The following is a 17,418-nucleotide window of genomic DNA, read 5'->3' on the forward strand; positions in this document are numbered from 1 at the left end:
TAATCGAAGGTTCCGGGTTCAAGTCCCATGTAATCATCATTCATGCTAATCGCCTGGAGAGGCAGAAAAAAGATGTAAAATAATATCGCGGTATGGCGATAAATTCTACAGTTTCATTGGTTGGTTGAAACGAATTTGCATTTTCAAAGCAATCCATTAGCTGTTCAATTGCAACTGAAGGTCAAACATCTGGCAAATAAGCCCTTGCACGTTATTATGACGTGGAGATTCGTTCCTCACGAGACGATAAGAGCATGTGGCATTTAAAGTGTTTAGCTCCGAATGTCTACAGAAGCCCATTTGATCTGCGTATGTTGTTTTGTGCCTTACAGTTTCTTGCCTGTTCAGCATTTCTTTCCTGCATTCTCGAAGAGACACGGTTCAGTAAAGCTGTGAAAATACTGTGTTGTGTGCATTGCTGATAAAATCTCCCATTCTTTTTTGTGGACTCATCAAACGGATTAAGTAAGTATGTATATCTTGCTTTATTGATAAGCGTGTTTTCCGATGTAACGCCAAACACAAGGTTACTTCTCCTTCCCTTTCTCGAATGAACTTCAGATTTGATTGTGTTGACACAAAATGTTTCCCTTTTTTACTCCGACATAGAAACACGAGAGTAACCATTTTCTGTCACGCCAGTAACTGTTGTTTCATTGTTAGGAGTTTTAGCTGTTCTTGTATGCTCCAGAGTTCTTGGCAAATGTCCACCTTGGATCACAAAGACTTGTCTACAGACGAACTCATTTGGAAGCGTGCCAATGCCAAACTAGTTTCTTCGAATGCGAATGCCACACTATCTATTGAACACACTTTCAGCGTTATTCGTCTAATATGAATATGCCGCAACTGGAACGGTGCGAGTGCTGTTATGTTTCGTATCACCAATCTCATACACATAGGCGGAGTTTCGTCCGTCCACTTGGGGAGGCCTATTGTGATTAAAAATACACACCTTACAAATAATTATGAAAATGTCCACTGTATCATTAAAATAGAAACAGCACGTAAAGGATTTAATGGCTATTTATAAAATAGAGGTCCACATTGTGAAATATTTATGTAGGCCTAGTGAAACTTCTTACCTTGAACTTGACCAGGAACATAGGCGTAGCTAGAACTTTATATTTGGGTGTGCACAAAGAAAGAAAAATGAGGTCTTGTACCTTTTTAATACAATCTTTTGCAACGCAATCACTTGGCTCTTTAACTGCACTGATGTTTGTAAAGGAATATAAATTCACTAAATGACAGTGTTGAAAATTTCTGAATATTTGTAGTAGAAAAAATCAAATTGCATAGAAATTACACACACACAAAATGTTCATAAATATTACAAACAAATACATCAAAATACACGTCATCTATAACGAGAGACGCCTGTCAAACGGTACAATGTTCTTAAACTCATCAATAACTTCATTTACATCAATAGACTAAGCTTTTTCTGTTCCACAAATAGCATGAGCAGGGCTTCCAATCTATCCTGCTTCCGAGTTGCTCTTAATTTAGTTTTAACTTGGGTAAGCTTGGAGAAAGCTCTCTCTCACACGTGCAGCTTTTGACAGGTATAGAAGAAAAGCGCTGTAGTACAGAGTAGAATGCAGTAAATATCTTCTTTCTCCAATGACATCAAAAAATCGAAAATCTATAGACACTCGTTTCATCAGCGATAATGCACACGTTTGTACCAAGTAATGACATTTTCAACTTCTTACAAACTGTTGCTTATTTCCTCTCTTATTGAAATATCTGTCTTTAATTCTCTTTGATAAAGCAGCCCATTACGGTGTGCCTAGGCACACCCGACACACCCCGTAGCTACGCCTATGACCATGAACTCCATACTTCTCTTGCCTACCTCAGTGTCTAAGTGGTTATTAGAACAGCGTGCTACGTCGCCAGGGGTTCCGGGTTCAAATTCCTGTCTGGACATGGGTTTTCTTAGTGAATGTACCTTCATTAATTTCATCTTACCATCGTTGCGAAAGCTAACAGTGGCAGAAAAGCGACGATAAATAACAAAACTAAATCAAATCCATTCTTCTCTTCTTTGGAACGGCACAGTCCCGCACATCTTCACGATTTGAAGTTTATCCTCATGCGAAAGCCGAGTAAATTGTTTCGCCAATAGTTCGTTAATTATGTCACTCATTTTAGTTCACTACACGACACAGCACATATTCAAAAATATATATAATTCACTCGCCCACTACACTACGCACGACCGGCTTCTAATAAATTCCGCGCAGCAAGGAATGCAATTTTCTTGAACATCCGACAGAGCGATTTCCACTCTAAACCATACCCTGTCGTCAACGGCCCCTCGCGTCTGTATGTGTTCAATGAGACACACAAAAAAAACTGCCTCGAAGGTTACATACATTCAATAGGTTGAGCCGAAGAAAATATAATTTTCCATTGTATACTTATTCTTTTTGCCACGATTTGACGTCCTTACCGAATCTCTCTTCCTGTGGAAACCACAGCGCGTGCCACGGTTGACAGTCGAAAGCGTTGGCACATCTTTTCCCTCTTCTCGGGTGGCAGCCAAGGGTAAAAACACAGTGAAGCACATCCCTCATCGCTCATCGCCAGAAACTCGCAGGGACAAGTTTCCGGTAATTCAAAACCATGGAGTCAAATGGGGAAAAACATGGTGGAGCCCCGCTCATCGCAAGATGTTCCCAGGATCAAACACAATTTGATCTTGGGTACCTTGTTTCAAGTGGAAGGTTCTGCGATTGGTCCACTTCGTGGAAGACACCCTCCTCTTGTCCCGCTCAACGGAAAGAATGGGGACCAGTCTGAGTGGGAGCGGCTTGTTCGAGGTACCTGTCCGACATCTGGTTCATTCATTATATCCTGACATTTTTATGGCTTGACCGGGTTCCGTTCGATGAGCAAGGGTCCTTGTGCCGCACTGTGTTTTTACCCTAAGGTGCGAAATCCTGGGGGGACGGGGGGGGGGGATTTCCCCCACCAACAATCTTGGCATCAAAAATCCCCCCCACCAAACATTTCCGGGGGGGGAGAGTTTTTGTTATAACACACCAAAGACAACCAATTACTTTTAATTTGAAATATACTTTACTAAGATTAATATCGAAAACACACACAAATTAGTGTAGTTGTTAGTATTGAATGCTTTCTCTCTCTCAAGAGATCATTAACAAATCTCCATCAATACGCACAATTAAAGTAAAACAAGAATGCAAGACAATAATAACTTTGAAATCTAATTGATTTATATTAACATAAAGCACAAACTAAACAAACACTTACACATAATAACACCACTTCAAGGGGTGTAAGGGGTACCTTCCACGTAGGCGCCCAAAAAGTCAACCTCACTTCCACGTAGTGCACCCTGGACTAATGACTAACGAGGCTCTGGCGACTGGCCCCATGGCCAGTATAATTTTGTTTGTGTTGTCCTGTGTTTTGTCTTTATTTGTGCTGAGTGTTCTTTGCACCCTCGGCTTTTAACAACAGTCAGAACATTTTAATCTTTTATGATTTTAATTAAGCAACGTTAGAGTTGTTACGTGTAACGGTAAGGGGCTGGACCCCGTATAGTGTGACGGGTGCAAAATAGCCTTAGTGCTGACGCACCCAAAAATTTTAAAATCAAATCAAAATCAAATCAAATAAAACCACTTCAACTATTTCATAATTTATTAACATTTTTAACCAGTTAGTAAAGGAATTAGTTAGCTGCTTTGCAATATCTGTTATGCAAAATTAATTTATTTTATGTAATTAATAATATTTATAATAATAATATATTTTAATTGAGTAATTTATTTTTACTTTTAATAACATTACAAATATGTATATAGTGTAATTTACACAAGTTTGTGGGGGAGGGGGGTTGAAGATTAAGAACTTTCTCTCCCCCCACCAGTTTTCAATGATTTCGTAACCTGGTGGCAGTAACCTGCCTTTCTATGGGCATGGCCACTGCATCGCCTAGTGGCATGGGGGGGGGGGGGGAGAACGCCCGCCTCTCCCTGTCCTAGACAGGGGCAAGACGCTTGGCAACTCCGAACTAGCCTTCCTTTGTCGGTGTGTGCTGCACCCAATGATTTATGGTTGTAGCTTTCCCTCCAATGGGGGGGGGGGGGTTAAAGGAGACGAGAAGTATATGGGAGGAGCAAATACAACTAAAATATGCAAAACGATCGTGAAGGAAAAAAACGACCAAAATGAAGCTACGGCGCCAGAAGGAAATGAATGGGAAGTCAGAGGGGATAGTCATAGCACCCCCTGCGTTCCCCCACTTCGAGCACTCATCCAATCTCCCCTTTTGTATGAGTAACTTTGCTGAGATTATCGCATAAACAAACAGGTGTTTTAAAGAAAGTCAGCTTACCAATGTTTTTGAATATACAATATTTATTTTTATTTAAAATCAGAAAGAAAACCCCTACCCTGCATAAACCCGGCGCCTCGGGTACCTGCGCAGAACCTCATCGCGCTGGCGGGTGGGGGAAAGAACAAGGGGAAAGGAGCTTTTCAGCGTGGCCACGTCAGTGTTGCCAGACCTATTGATTTCTAGGGAGAATTCCTTAATAAACTATTGCTATTGTATTTTACGTAGCTTTTGTGTCTCTACGGGTAAGTACGACAATATGGATGAATGAAAAACTGATGAAATGGATGAAGTGACATAAACACAGTGAAACGTCCTTGAATTACTAGGTAGAAACACCGACTTCGTAGCGTGGGTAAATTATTTTATACATGTATGTGTGTGTGTGTGTGTGTGTGTGTGTGTGTGTGTGTGTGTGTGTGTGTGTGTATATATATATATATATATATATATATATATATATATTGAATGCAGAAACATAGAGGCAGCATAACTGACAAAAAAAGGCATGTGTGTTAATAACAAGAAATTTGCTAGAGAAACTTTCATCGGCTTGAAAATACTTAATTTTCTATCCTTAATATACTATTCTTAAATACTTAATTTTCTACAAAATTATATAGCAGCATGGGCGTCCAGAAGGAAGTGCAAGGATGGTCGCCAGCCCCTCCCCTTCTGGAAAAAGAATGTTGACCAAAAATTACCTATTATTTCAGACGTATGAGTTGATTTCAGTCACAGTAATTTACATCCATTATTATAATAGGGATGTAGGAACGTGATAATTTCAAACTCAAGTGGCGTTTTCTGAGAGGGCAACATTATTACGGGGTAATATGCCTCGTTTACCCGCCTGATAAAAATACATTGTTTCCCCCCTCGCTGGAAAAATTCTGCGGACGTCCCCTTGCCCCCCAGTGCGCACGCCTATGCCGCCCCCGATAACGTAGTTCATCCGCTACTATTAGATCATCGGATTTTGTAGCAGATCTTCTGGTTTCCCAAGGAACAATTTCCCGATTTTTTCTAGTCTGACCTGCCAACACTGCCCCGAGCACAGATAACGGCAGGGAAGATGCGCGAACGCTTTTGACGAAAGGTTTTTTCCCTTGTGGTCGAGCTATTCGCAATTAAAATTAACCGATATGCCATCTGGTGGGGCTTTCAGGAACTAGTCTAAGTAGGATACGTTGTGTGGAAGTCGTTTAAAGCATGGGGAAGATGCGAAAGAGTAAGGTCTACTGTTCGGGTTTTTTTGTGCTCTAAATCGTTTTATGGGTCAGGACAAATTAAAATTTATCATGTGTTTCCACCCCGTGGAATAAATAAAATTAAATTTGTAAATAAATCAGGGAAAACGTAAGTAGTACAGGTGGCCCGGTTCTAAATCCTCATTTGGGGCTCGAATCATCATGTGGGGCTCGCAGTGGTGCCAACTCACCCCCCGAAAATTTCACCAACTGATATTTTGAAGCCTTTCACGGTGTATGTTAACCTCACAAGCAGTGTTGCTAACTCGGCGTAGCCTTTTATGGTGTATGTTAACCTCACCAGCAGTATTTCCAACTCGGCGTAGCCTTTCACGGTGTATAATTTTTTTAGCTTTTTTTTTGTGTGTGAGTGTACATGTGTTTGGGCGAGGCGTAGCCTTTTATGGTGTATGTTAACCTCACCAGCAGTATTTCCAACTCGGCGTAGCCTTTTATGGTGTATGTTAACCTCACAAGCAGTGTTGCCAACTCGGCGTAGCCTTTTATGGTGTATGTTAACCTCACCAGCAGTATTTCCAACTCGGCGTAGCCTTTCACGGTGTATAATTTTTTTAGTTTTTTTTTTTGTGTGTGAGTGTACATGTGTTTGGGCGAGGCGTAGCCTTTTACGGTGTATGTTAACCTCACCAGCAGTATTTCCAACTCGGCGTAGCCTTTTATGGTGTATGTTAACCTCACAAGCAGTGTTGCCAACTCGGCGTAGCCTTTTATGGTGTATGTTAACCTCACAAGCAGTGTTTCCAACTCGGCGTAGCCTTTTATGGTGTATGTTAACCTCACCAGCAGTGTTGCCAACTCGGCGTAGCCTTTCACGGTGTATGTTAACCTCACCAGCAGTATTTCCAACTCGGCGTAGCCTTCTTTGAGGCTTGGGTTTTTTTGCCAATTTATTTAAAGAAAATTCTACTATATAATTTTTTACTGGCTAAGCTAACCTACAAATAGGAATTGGCAGCACTGACGAGGCTCGAATTATTATTTGACGCTTGAAACAAATCGCTAAATATAAAATAAAATAACAATGCCTATGAACCTGTTTGGCTTCAGGAAGCAGGCTATGGAGGCATTCGCCCAAAGTGCACCGTCGCCACCTGCGAGCTTGGACCTGTTACCCTCCCTATTATCTAAACTCAACGGTTTGTTGATTATACACTTGAATAGCATCCTGACCCAGTACGACGAGGATGTGGGCAAAACTTTCTACATATTCAACAACAACTTGAATTATTACCAATTCCCCATCTCCGGCAAACTGCAGTTTGACATGAATCCCGAGAATAAAGGAGAGGCCAAAATTTCCTCCGGCAAGAACATCTATCGCATCAAACACGATAGGATGAACAGTACCACCACGTACGATGTATCTGCTGGCGATCGCCTGTACATAGAGCTCTTGGACGACTACGACAAACTCATCCCTTTTTTCATAGAAATGAAAATTAGCTATCCTATAATAAATAACAATAATGCCTAACGATATTTTTGGCCATACGAAACGCGACGACCATGGCGACGAGCTTCTCATGCTCGACGTCAGGGTCAAGAAGTTGCGAAGCGATCTGCAGGCCCTCCAGTCCACGCTCAACTCCAGCCTCCAGTCCGAGATAGCTAGCTTGCAGTCTCAGTGCTTGGACCCTGTACTCAAGATTGATGCAGAGCTAAAATCGCTGCTGCAAAAATACACCGACCTTGCGTCGATAGACAATCTCGACAAGCTGGCACTGAGTGTGGGCAATCTGCAGAACGAACTTCTGAAGCTGCAACAAACGCAAACCTCAGACGTTGAACAGCTGAAACAACGCTTGCAGGACCAAACAAGCAACATCCAGACCGAACTGCAAACTATCATCCAGAGCATTAAAACACAAGACGACTACGATCGCGTGAACGCTAGTATTGCTAAATTGCGCGAACAGTTTCAATCTTTCAAAATCCCTACGTTGGAAAGCATCAAGGCTGAGCTACAAACGGACGCTTTGCATGCGGCCATCAACGAAGTAAAAACTAAACTCCAAACACTGGAGGATTTTATCAACAATCTACCGTCGTCTAGCGAACTGAACGCCATTGCCCGTAGCGTGGCCAACATCAAAGTCCAACTTGAGACCTACGAGGATTTCGGGAAGCTGCAAGGCACCATAACCCATATTGAGGATGCACTTGCTGTCATTAGAAATGATCTGGCGAACGTTCACGATGAGCTGGAAACCAAACTGCCGGGCATCAGGGATACACTGGCCAACGTTCAACAGCAAATCGCCAAACTGGAAAATCTGAATGCAGAATCCGAGTTGTCTCATTTCCATCACTTGATCGACGACATACAGACTAAGTTGGAAACCCTGCAACAATCTACTCCCACCCAGGATGACATAACACAACTGCAAGAAGGCATACGTGCTGCTGCCGATGCCTCCGAGTTGGACGCGGTGAAAAAAGCTTTGGAATCGCTCCAAAACACGGTGGCCACCCTGCCTACCTCTCAGGAATTGAAAAGCGTGAAGAGAACTCTCAACCGAATACTCAAATCCGACGACATCAAAAACATCCAATCCGAAATTGAATCGATACGGGGGTCTGTCGCGACTTTACCTACCAACCAGAACATCACCGAGCTGCATGAATTGTTTGCGGAAATTAGAACCCAGGTCCACGACCTTGTAATACAGAGCTCCAAGTTGACGCTTGTAGAAAGCCTGCAGCAGATTATTGCCAGCGTGAAAGAGCAAATTGGGAGTATCGAGGCAAGTCAGGAATCGACTATAGCTAATTTCAGCACCCAACTACATGACTTAAATGAAAAATTCAAGAGCCTTATTGTCGATGTAAAGATCAAACCAAACTACGACACTGTTGTTCACGCTATCGAGGAACACCTGGAATCGGTGAATGGCAGATTGGAGGATATAGAGACCGAGGTTCGAACCAACGTAAACACTCTAAATGCCAGCATCGACAATCTCAAGTCTACGATTGTCATCGAACTGTACAGCATACCAAACAGAGAGTTCTCCTCCCCTTTCAATCCAGGTTACAAACTCTACATGTTGACTCCTGCAAAAGCTTATCATCAATTTTTCCTCGCTGGCACACTTCAGTTCGTCAAGGTTTCCTACTGGTCTTTGCCTCACGCAACCCACTACCCAATCATGACCGTGACGAACATTGGCGATGAGCCTAAAATAAGAGGAGTTGAGCTGGTCGATTTCACACACCCCGAAAGTCGCGAGACTGCCTATGCCGAAGATGCCACTCAAATTATCGACATAGAAATAGGTGACAAGCTGTATATAGAAAACCCAGCATTGTCTGCAGCCAGAAATCCCATCCAGGCTATATTCTTATTTTCGCGCCATGTCTAGGCAGGGTATCGTGAACGAGCTGCATAAACCTGCACGACGAAACTACAAACGACTGGCGGTGGTGACCAAAGGCGTGGATGACCTTTGGCAGGCTGACCTTGTGGAAATGAGTAGCGGCAACCTGAAAAATTTACATAAAATCAACAAAGGATACAAGTATCTTCTTACTGTTATAGATACATTTTCAAAATTTGCGTGGGCTTTGCCCCTCAAGGCTAAAACAGGTGTGTGCGTAATGGAAGCATTCAAAACTATTTTCAATGAAAGTGGCAGGCGACCTCGATTTCTTCAAACGGATAACGGAAAGGAATTTTACAACTCGATATTTCAACAGTTTGTTCAGAAACAAAATATTCAACATTACTCGACTTTCAGTCACATCAAAGCCAGCGTAGTGGAACGTTTTAACCGTACTCTCAAAACACGCATGTGGAAACGATTCACGCTTCAAGGTAACCACAAGTGGGTCAATGTGCTTCCGGAACTCGTAAACGACTATAATCACAGTTTGCATAGCACGATACGCATGAAGCCTGCCGATGTCAGCAAGTCTGATGAGGCACGACTGATCTCTACTGTTTATTGCCCCAAGTACCGGCCCACTAACAAAAAACCGAAATTCAAAATTGGAGACCAAGTAAGAATTAGTAAATTTAAGCGCATGTTTGAAAAAGGCTTTACCAAAAACTGGAGTACGGAACTTTTCACTGTTGCTCGATTGTTACCCGGTAACCGTCACACGTATATAATAAAAGATAATCGCGACGAAATTTTGAAAGGGCGATTCTACGAGGAGGAACTCTCTAAAACAAAATACCCCAATACGTATCTTATCGAAAAAGTATTACGTAGAAAAGGTGACAAACTGTTGGTGAAATGGCTGGGACTCGAGGAAAAAAGTTGGATCGATGCAAACGAGGTGATTGTGTAACGGGTGCTTGGGATGTGGTGAGGCGACTACCAGATTTTCCCCCGGAGCGTCAGGCTAGGAAAAACGGCGAACTGTTGCCGGACAACATTCGCTGCCTTATTGTCGGACCTTCAGGGTGTGGGAAAACAACTTTACTTATTGATAATTTTCTTCTTGCTCCCGACTGGTTAGATTGGAAGAACAGGCACTTGTATGTTTTTTCCAAAAGTTTGGAGCAAGCAAAATATCAACAGCTGACAAAACTGTACGAAGGGCTGAGCATAGCTACTTTTGCCTCCGAAGTAATGCCACTAGACTGCTGCCATGAAAATTCGGTGGTGGTCTTCGACGATGTCATCCTGGAGAACCATAACGAAATTCGCAATTTTTTTACACAGGGGCGGCACAGAGGCATGGACTGCTTCTACCTTGCTCAGACTTTTTCTAAAATTCCCAAGCAGCTTCTCCGAGACAACGCTAATTTTATTTGCTTGTTTCGTCAAGACCACACCAATTTAAAACATGCTTACGATGATTATGTAGGCGGGGACATGAACTACAATCAGTTTTCCAAATTTTGCTCTTCATGCTGGAATCAAGATGATTTCGGATTCGCCACGATAGACATGACGAGGAAACCCAATGACGGAAAATACAGAAACAAAATAAACAACTTTCTAAACGTTGCGACGTTACAAGAAACGTCTTGACGTATTATAAATAACAAATGATGAAACGCAAACTCGCAGACGACAACTTGAAGCTGCGCGACTACCTGGCCAAACGCTTCAGGGGTTGGAAATCAGAGAATCGCGGAATTTACGAAGAGAAAAAGCGACAGGACCAACCTATTATTGATGCTATAAGTGGACTAGGTAAAGACATCAAAGATGTTACCGAGCAAAATAAAGATTTAATCAACGAGCTCGTGCCACTTGCTGCTCGAAATTATGCTGTGCCTACACCGATATCCAGTATTCACACTACCCCGTTCGAACTTGGAGCTGCACCTCTGAGACGTCAGGTTCTAGGCAGTACCTCTTCGGACAAGGTAGTTGAATTAGGTCCGTTGGCGAGAGATTACCTGAGCACTGGGAAATTTGAAAAGGACGAGGTGTTTGGATTGTACCCCTCTGTGGAACTTAACGAGGGTGTGGTTTGGAAAATTGGAAAGTCAAAAGTTACGTTCGAAGGTGACGACGTGAAAATTAATTTGGGCGAGAAGAACAGCTGGACTAGGTATCCTGGCACTGTGGGCCTGTGGGAACTTATCACCAAAAAGCAACCTAAAGATTACACAGACGAGGATTACCAAAGTTACACAGAAATTTTAATCATGACGGATGCCCTGTACCAAAACAACGATGCAACACAGAATCGCGTAAAATCAAGCAGTGGAGAAAAATACAGGAACCTCATCAAGCCAATATGGAACCAGCTCAAGACTGGCAGCGGTGTCAAACTCTACAATACCCTACCTAAAGAGTTTGTTTGGGTAGACGACGTAAGGAAGCTTGTAGATCGATTGCTGGTTATCGCAGGCGAGGAAAATGCAGGCAATCGCAACTTCCACAACGAGAAAGTGGGCATCATGGACATGATTAGCACCAAGCTTAGCAACTTTATTGTCAACGACAACAAAGGTATAGGTTACCTTATCAAAATCATCAACACCCTGCCTCCCAAATTCTGGAATGTGGCCGAGGGTCGAGGTCTCGTGAACGACATCATCAACAAGCTACCCTTCGAGATGCACCTACCAGGTTACCAATACTGCGGACCGGGTACTAAACTGGAACGGCGACTGGAGAGAGGAGACAAGGGGGTAAATCTGCTGGATGCTGCATGCAAGGATCACGACATTGCTTACAACACATATACGAATTTAGATGCGCGTCACGATGCTGATAGAAAATTGGAGCATGCTGCGTTCGGGAGACTCGTCAGCAGAGACGCCTCGCTGGGTGAACAGGTTGCAGCATTGGGCACGACCATTGCCATGAATACAAAACGAAAATTGGGGTGGGGGCTGTAATTAAATAACATACAGTAAAAAATGTCTACGCATATAACAGACTTACCAACAGAAGTGTTATACAAAATATTTACATTTACTTTCGACGATAGTCACGAGAATGTTAAAAAGCTTATTGATTTAGTTAAAATAACACCACAATTTCGCTTGCCCTGTGAAATGCTACTTCTGGATTATCTGAGAAAAATAAGCGGTGTAAAATCTTCTTCTTCTCCCTATGCTCTTTTTCGGGCTGCTGATGAAAAATTGGCTGATAAGATGGACGAACTTCACGAGTGGAGACAGGGGAGGAGACGATATACAGACGACTGGTACGCTTCAAATGCAGAAACCAGTAGGATCATCGATCACCTCATCGCATTAGGCAATGCCGAAACTTTTTTCTATAAATAACACACTGTAAAAAATCTACGAGACCAAAAAAATATTTCTTCGATATGAGTGAAAAAATTAGTGACGTCCAGGCATTAAAACAAATGCTAAATTTGTCAGTCGAGTATGTAAAAATTCAGGAATTGGAAGTGGACAAACCTTACGCAATAACTTCCGGTTCAATTGTTGCAACCCAGTATGGTCCCAAAGTACGTCTGTTGCTCAACGGACAATACAGCCTATTTTTACCAGATCGATACGCTAGCATGTTATCCGACGAGAAGCTATCTATTTTAATCGAGAGTAAAACTCGAATCGTGTACAAGGGAACAAAAGAACTTCTTGGTAAGAAAACAAAGCACATAATCGAATTTGTTTAATAGCTGCAAAGTATATATAAATAACATACCGTAAAAAAAATTACACGGGAGGGAAAACAAAAAATCTCTGAACATATATAAAATAACATACCGTAAAAAAAAAATTACATCATGAAGCCCAAGGGCGTCGTGTACCAGATACCATATTCGAATCTGAAAACGCTGGGTGCCCTCGATGGGTTACTCACCAAGAAACAACGCGAGAAGAAATGTTCATGCTTGTCTAAAGGACACGGAATGAAATTGCTGCTCAGCACTCCACAATTGAAAAAGTTGCAACATTCGCGGAAGCAGCAGAAGATTGGAGGTTTCATATTCAGCATTCCGGCCATCTTGGCAGCTTTGGGTGCAGTGGGCAGCTTGGCAGGAGGCAGTGCTGCCATTGCCAAAACCGTCATCGATGCAAAAAAGAACAAGGCCGAGCTGGAAGAACAGAAACGTCACAACCTGGCTATGGAAAAGAAGGGGAAAGGTGTGACCAAAAAGCGAAAAAGCAACCTCGATGCTTTGAAGAAATATAAAAAAAAGAAGAAGCCCTGTCCAACTTCGATATTGAATCTCTGATCGAACTGTTGGGAATAAGGAACTTCAGGGGTGTTTTCATGTCCGATTCTCTACCCTCTGCTGTGAAGATAAAGGAGTATGGCGTGGTCAACCTGGACAGTTACAAAAATCCTGGTACACATTGGATATGCTACCTCAAAATTGACGATAACAATGCATTTGTTTTCGATTCGTTCGGTGGCACACCGCCTGCCAGGTTGGTGAAGTATCTCAGTGTTGCCAACCTCTACTACAATGACAAACGCATCCAGGGTTTCACCGATGTTAACTGCGGCCACCTATGCCTTTCCGTTCTCGCATACATGTCTAAAATAAATAACCCCTCAGTGGAGCATTTTCAGAAAGCATTGTGGTACCTAAAACACCATGGGAGTGTTCCATCTCACCAGCGAGACTTCGGTCTTGAAACTCGCGTTGCATGACGACATCATTTATCCTAAATCTATTGCTCTTCGTGCATTCTACAGCATGTACCTGATACCCAATGTCACGGAGCACAATAACAAAATTACTGTTGGAAATGAAAAAATAGTTATCACGCCAGGACAGTACAATCTGTCTACCTTGCAAGCCCAATTGCCAAGAAATATACTGCTATCTCAAAATTCTGTAACTCACAGAGTTGAAATTGTGTCTGCTACGGAAACAGTAGACCTAGGCACTGTTGGAGAGCTTCTGGGATTCGAGAACAACACAAAGCTCGAACCTGGCATCAAGCACATCGGTGCCAACATTCCTAAATTTCTAGCCATCGAAACTCTGAACATACATTGCAACGTGGCAGAAGGCATGATCACCAAATCCTCGGATGGCATCCCAGGCAGCCACAAGCAGACAGGTATCATCGCTACGTTCAAACCAAACTCTGAATTCATGGAACCGATTATATACACACCCTCACCACCGATATACTTCCCTATATCTCGTAATCGCATAGACAACATAGAATTGGCAGTGACAAACGAAAAAGATGAGGTGGTGAATTTTGCCGGAGCTACTACCACCGCCGTCGTGGAGATTAACGTATAATAAATAACAATCATGGAGCAAATCGAAAGTTACGAGTTGCAGTCCTTCCCACCCAATCGTCGCACGTTCGCCAATTTGAACGAACCGAACAGGGAGATCGAATACGATGTGGACGTCGGGGATGGGTTCATTCACCCTCACAGAGCTGATTTGTATATCAAGTTTGATGTGGTGAAGAGAGACAACGGGGAAGCATTTAACGCCAATGCAAATTTAAAACTTGTGGACAATTTTGTGCCGCATCTGTTCTCGCAAGTGGAAGTTAGAAAGCATGGCACCGTCATCGATAGGGTTGACTACCCCGGGATTACTTCTACAGCTGTGGGAACACTGAAACTCTCCAAGAGCGATGCGGCATATTACCAGGCAGGGGGATTCGAAGCAGATACAAAAATCAAAACTCGAAGCCACACAGTACTGTTTCCCATGCGCTTGCTTCCAGGCTTCTTCTCCGACTACACGGAGATTATGTGGAAGGGTGGCTTGCGCGTCACTTTTCGCAGAAGCGCCAATGACAACGATGTGCTGATGCGTTACAGCACCTTGGGTGCAGACGGTGCAGCACTTGCCAACACACTACCCGACGCAGCCAAGTGCGTCATCCAGTTCATGGAGCTGCGCATGCCTGTGGTAGAATACGAATCTAACTACGGTCTCAAGTACAAAGCCGATATTTTGAAGAACCCCCAAGTACCCATCCAATTTTACGGCTACCAGTGCGTGCAGAAACCTGCTTCTGGCAACCATTTTGAATTTGATGTTACTACGCAGTTCAACAGCATCCGGTACGATATGCCAGAGTTTACCGTCGTGCTCTTCCAGACGGGGAAAGATAATAACCAAGAGAAAGATTCTAGCCAGTTCGATAATTGCAAAATTAAGAATGTTTACCTCAAAAATGGAAGGAATGAAGTTTTTCCACGCGAGAATTATAACTTAAACATTACAAACGATGATTACCTGAAACTTTACGAGGCGTACACAGCTTACAAGAGAGTGACCTCCGGCAATGTGGACGTGTACTACAACCCCGACGAGTTCATAGCTCGCAGACCCATGTTTGTCATCAACACATCTAAAAGAAAACAGGTGGTTGTTAACGATCGTACCAACATCAAGATTGTATGCGAGTTCCACGACGCCTTGCCTGCAGATACTCTGTGCAGTGTCATTCTTATTGCAGAGAAAACATTTGTGTATGACGTCAAGAATGAAAGAGTAACTGAACAGTTTTAGATACAAAAAAAAATAATTAAAAAAATAGCACACAATAAGAAATGTGGAATTTTATATACACAAGTACAAACTACAATAAGCAGTTTCCCAGAAGTTTAATTTTGCTGTGCCATGCATGTAATCGAGGAAGTTGAAGTAAATTAAAATTGATTTTTTTTTCATTTTGCATTGCCTATTACTTTTTGTTGCACTCTGGGCAGGCCTTACTAGTTTGCAGGCGATAGTGGCCCCACGGAAGTGTATGGACCCCACATTCAAGAATACACCTCTTGTCGTCGTGTGCATCCAGAGCAACTTTCCTGACAATATTAGTTGTAAGCACATGATCGACGCTTTGGATACGATGCTCTTTTTGTAGAATGGGCGATTTTGTTCTGAGGCACTCGAGGTAATCCTCAAACTTGAGGTGCTCCCGAACCACTTGCCTGCTTACACCCTTTGCCTTTTTTGTTACAGAACCCTCAGCCCGGATCGCATAGGCTTTGGCACGAAGTCCAGCAAAGTCCACAATCACATCCCCGTCTTTCTCGTCCTTGAGTTTGCCGGGTATTTTTTTGTTTCGGGGCAGAATTCCATACCGGTTTGGCTGGGGATAGCCCGATGTGTCGAAGAGCTTGACAAGAGCTGGAACTTTGGCTATATCACCATACGCATCGGCCGTGCGAACATGGTACACCAAGCTGTCTGTGTCTGTGTAGAGGAGTGAGATATTGTGGTTGTAGTGTGCACGTAGTATGTCGTAATATGTCTCGAACATGCACAACTTGCTCAGATCCAAAACTGCAGCTCCCACATAGATGGGCTTGTTGAGTAGCACCTCGCCCCGGTTCATGTGAATCAGAGACATCTGTTCGTTGTAAATTGTTCGAGATCTGAACAGCGAGCTTGCAACAAGTCGACGACACTGTGTTTTCTTCGTCACCAACCTCACATCAACGCGATTTCGCACATTCTCCATGGTCTTCCCAAATACCGCATTGTTCATTAATTTGAAAAAATCGCGATCAAGTTCCGAAGTGGCAGCAGTGCGATGTTCGGTGTTCAGTTCGATGTACGGCTTCAACCATGGAGACTGCCTGAACAAGAGCACGCGGTGAACTGCTTTGACCGAGACCCCTTGCTGCATTAACCACTGGAGGTTCCGGTAGTGTAGCACATAACGCTTTTTGGGCTCCAAGTCCATGACGAGCTTTGGTTGATCTGAGCCAGGTGGACACTTGAATTCCGGAGCAGGCGAAAGGTCACAGAATGTATCCTGCAGCTTCTCGGGGAAGTCAAGGTCCACCTCGGCAAAAAACCCAAACTCGTCGCACTCTTTTTCGATGTCGTGGTATAAAGGATCAACCCACTCAAACTGTCCTGTTGGGAGTGGCTGCATCATGGAGTGCCCGTAAAGATTATTCACATCAGTGTACATGATGTAGCTTGATGGTTGGGAGCGGTCGTAACCAGTGGCCATGTGCTGATTGTTGGCGTGTGCGAAGCGTTGCGACACTTGGACCATGCCGCCCCGGATAGCTCTCTCGATGAAAAGCATGATATCAATATCGGAGATAAGGGAAAGTTTAACTTTAGTCAGCAGGAGCATGGCCGACCATGCCAGTCCAGGAAGGCTGTAAAAATATACAGGGTCCAGGTTGTAAATGTTTATCGCAGTCGCCCGGAACGCCTGGAACACATCGCCAAGAAGCGTCACATCAAGCTTCAGGTATGCATCGTGGTAATCACCAAAAGTTCGGCAACCCAACTTGACCCACATAGACTGAGCATGCTTGTACTCCTCGTCGGTAATACCTGAACCTCTCAGCTGGCTGTAGAATTTATCCTGGGGAGGCAGCAACTCTTCTTCGAACTTGGAAGGGTCGGTGACGTATTCGTAGGGGT

General features: G+C 43.3%; 1 protein-coding gene across 1 annotated transcript in view; it reads left to right on the forward strand.

The window, feature by feature from the left end:
- Positions 1–257: 257 nt before the first annotated feature.
- LOC145981644 (uncharacterized) overlaps positions 258–17,418 on the forward strand; it is a 67,708-nt gene continuing 50,547 nt past the window's right edge. The window contains exon 1 of the mRNA XM_083115037.1: positions 258–465. The gene's annotated coding sequence lies outside the window, so the exon portion shown is untranslated. The remainder of the gene's footprint in view (positions 466–17,418) is intronic.

This window comes from Lepisma saccharinum, chromosome 29 (assembly GCF_977018435.1).
Source record: "Lepisma saccharinum chromosome 29, izLepSacc3.1, whole genome shotgun sequence".
NCBI lineage: Eukaryota > Metazoa > Arthropoda > Insecta > Zygentoma > Lepismatidae > Lepisma > Lepisma saccharinum.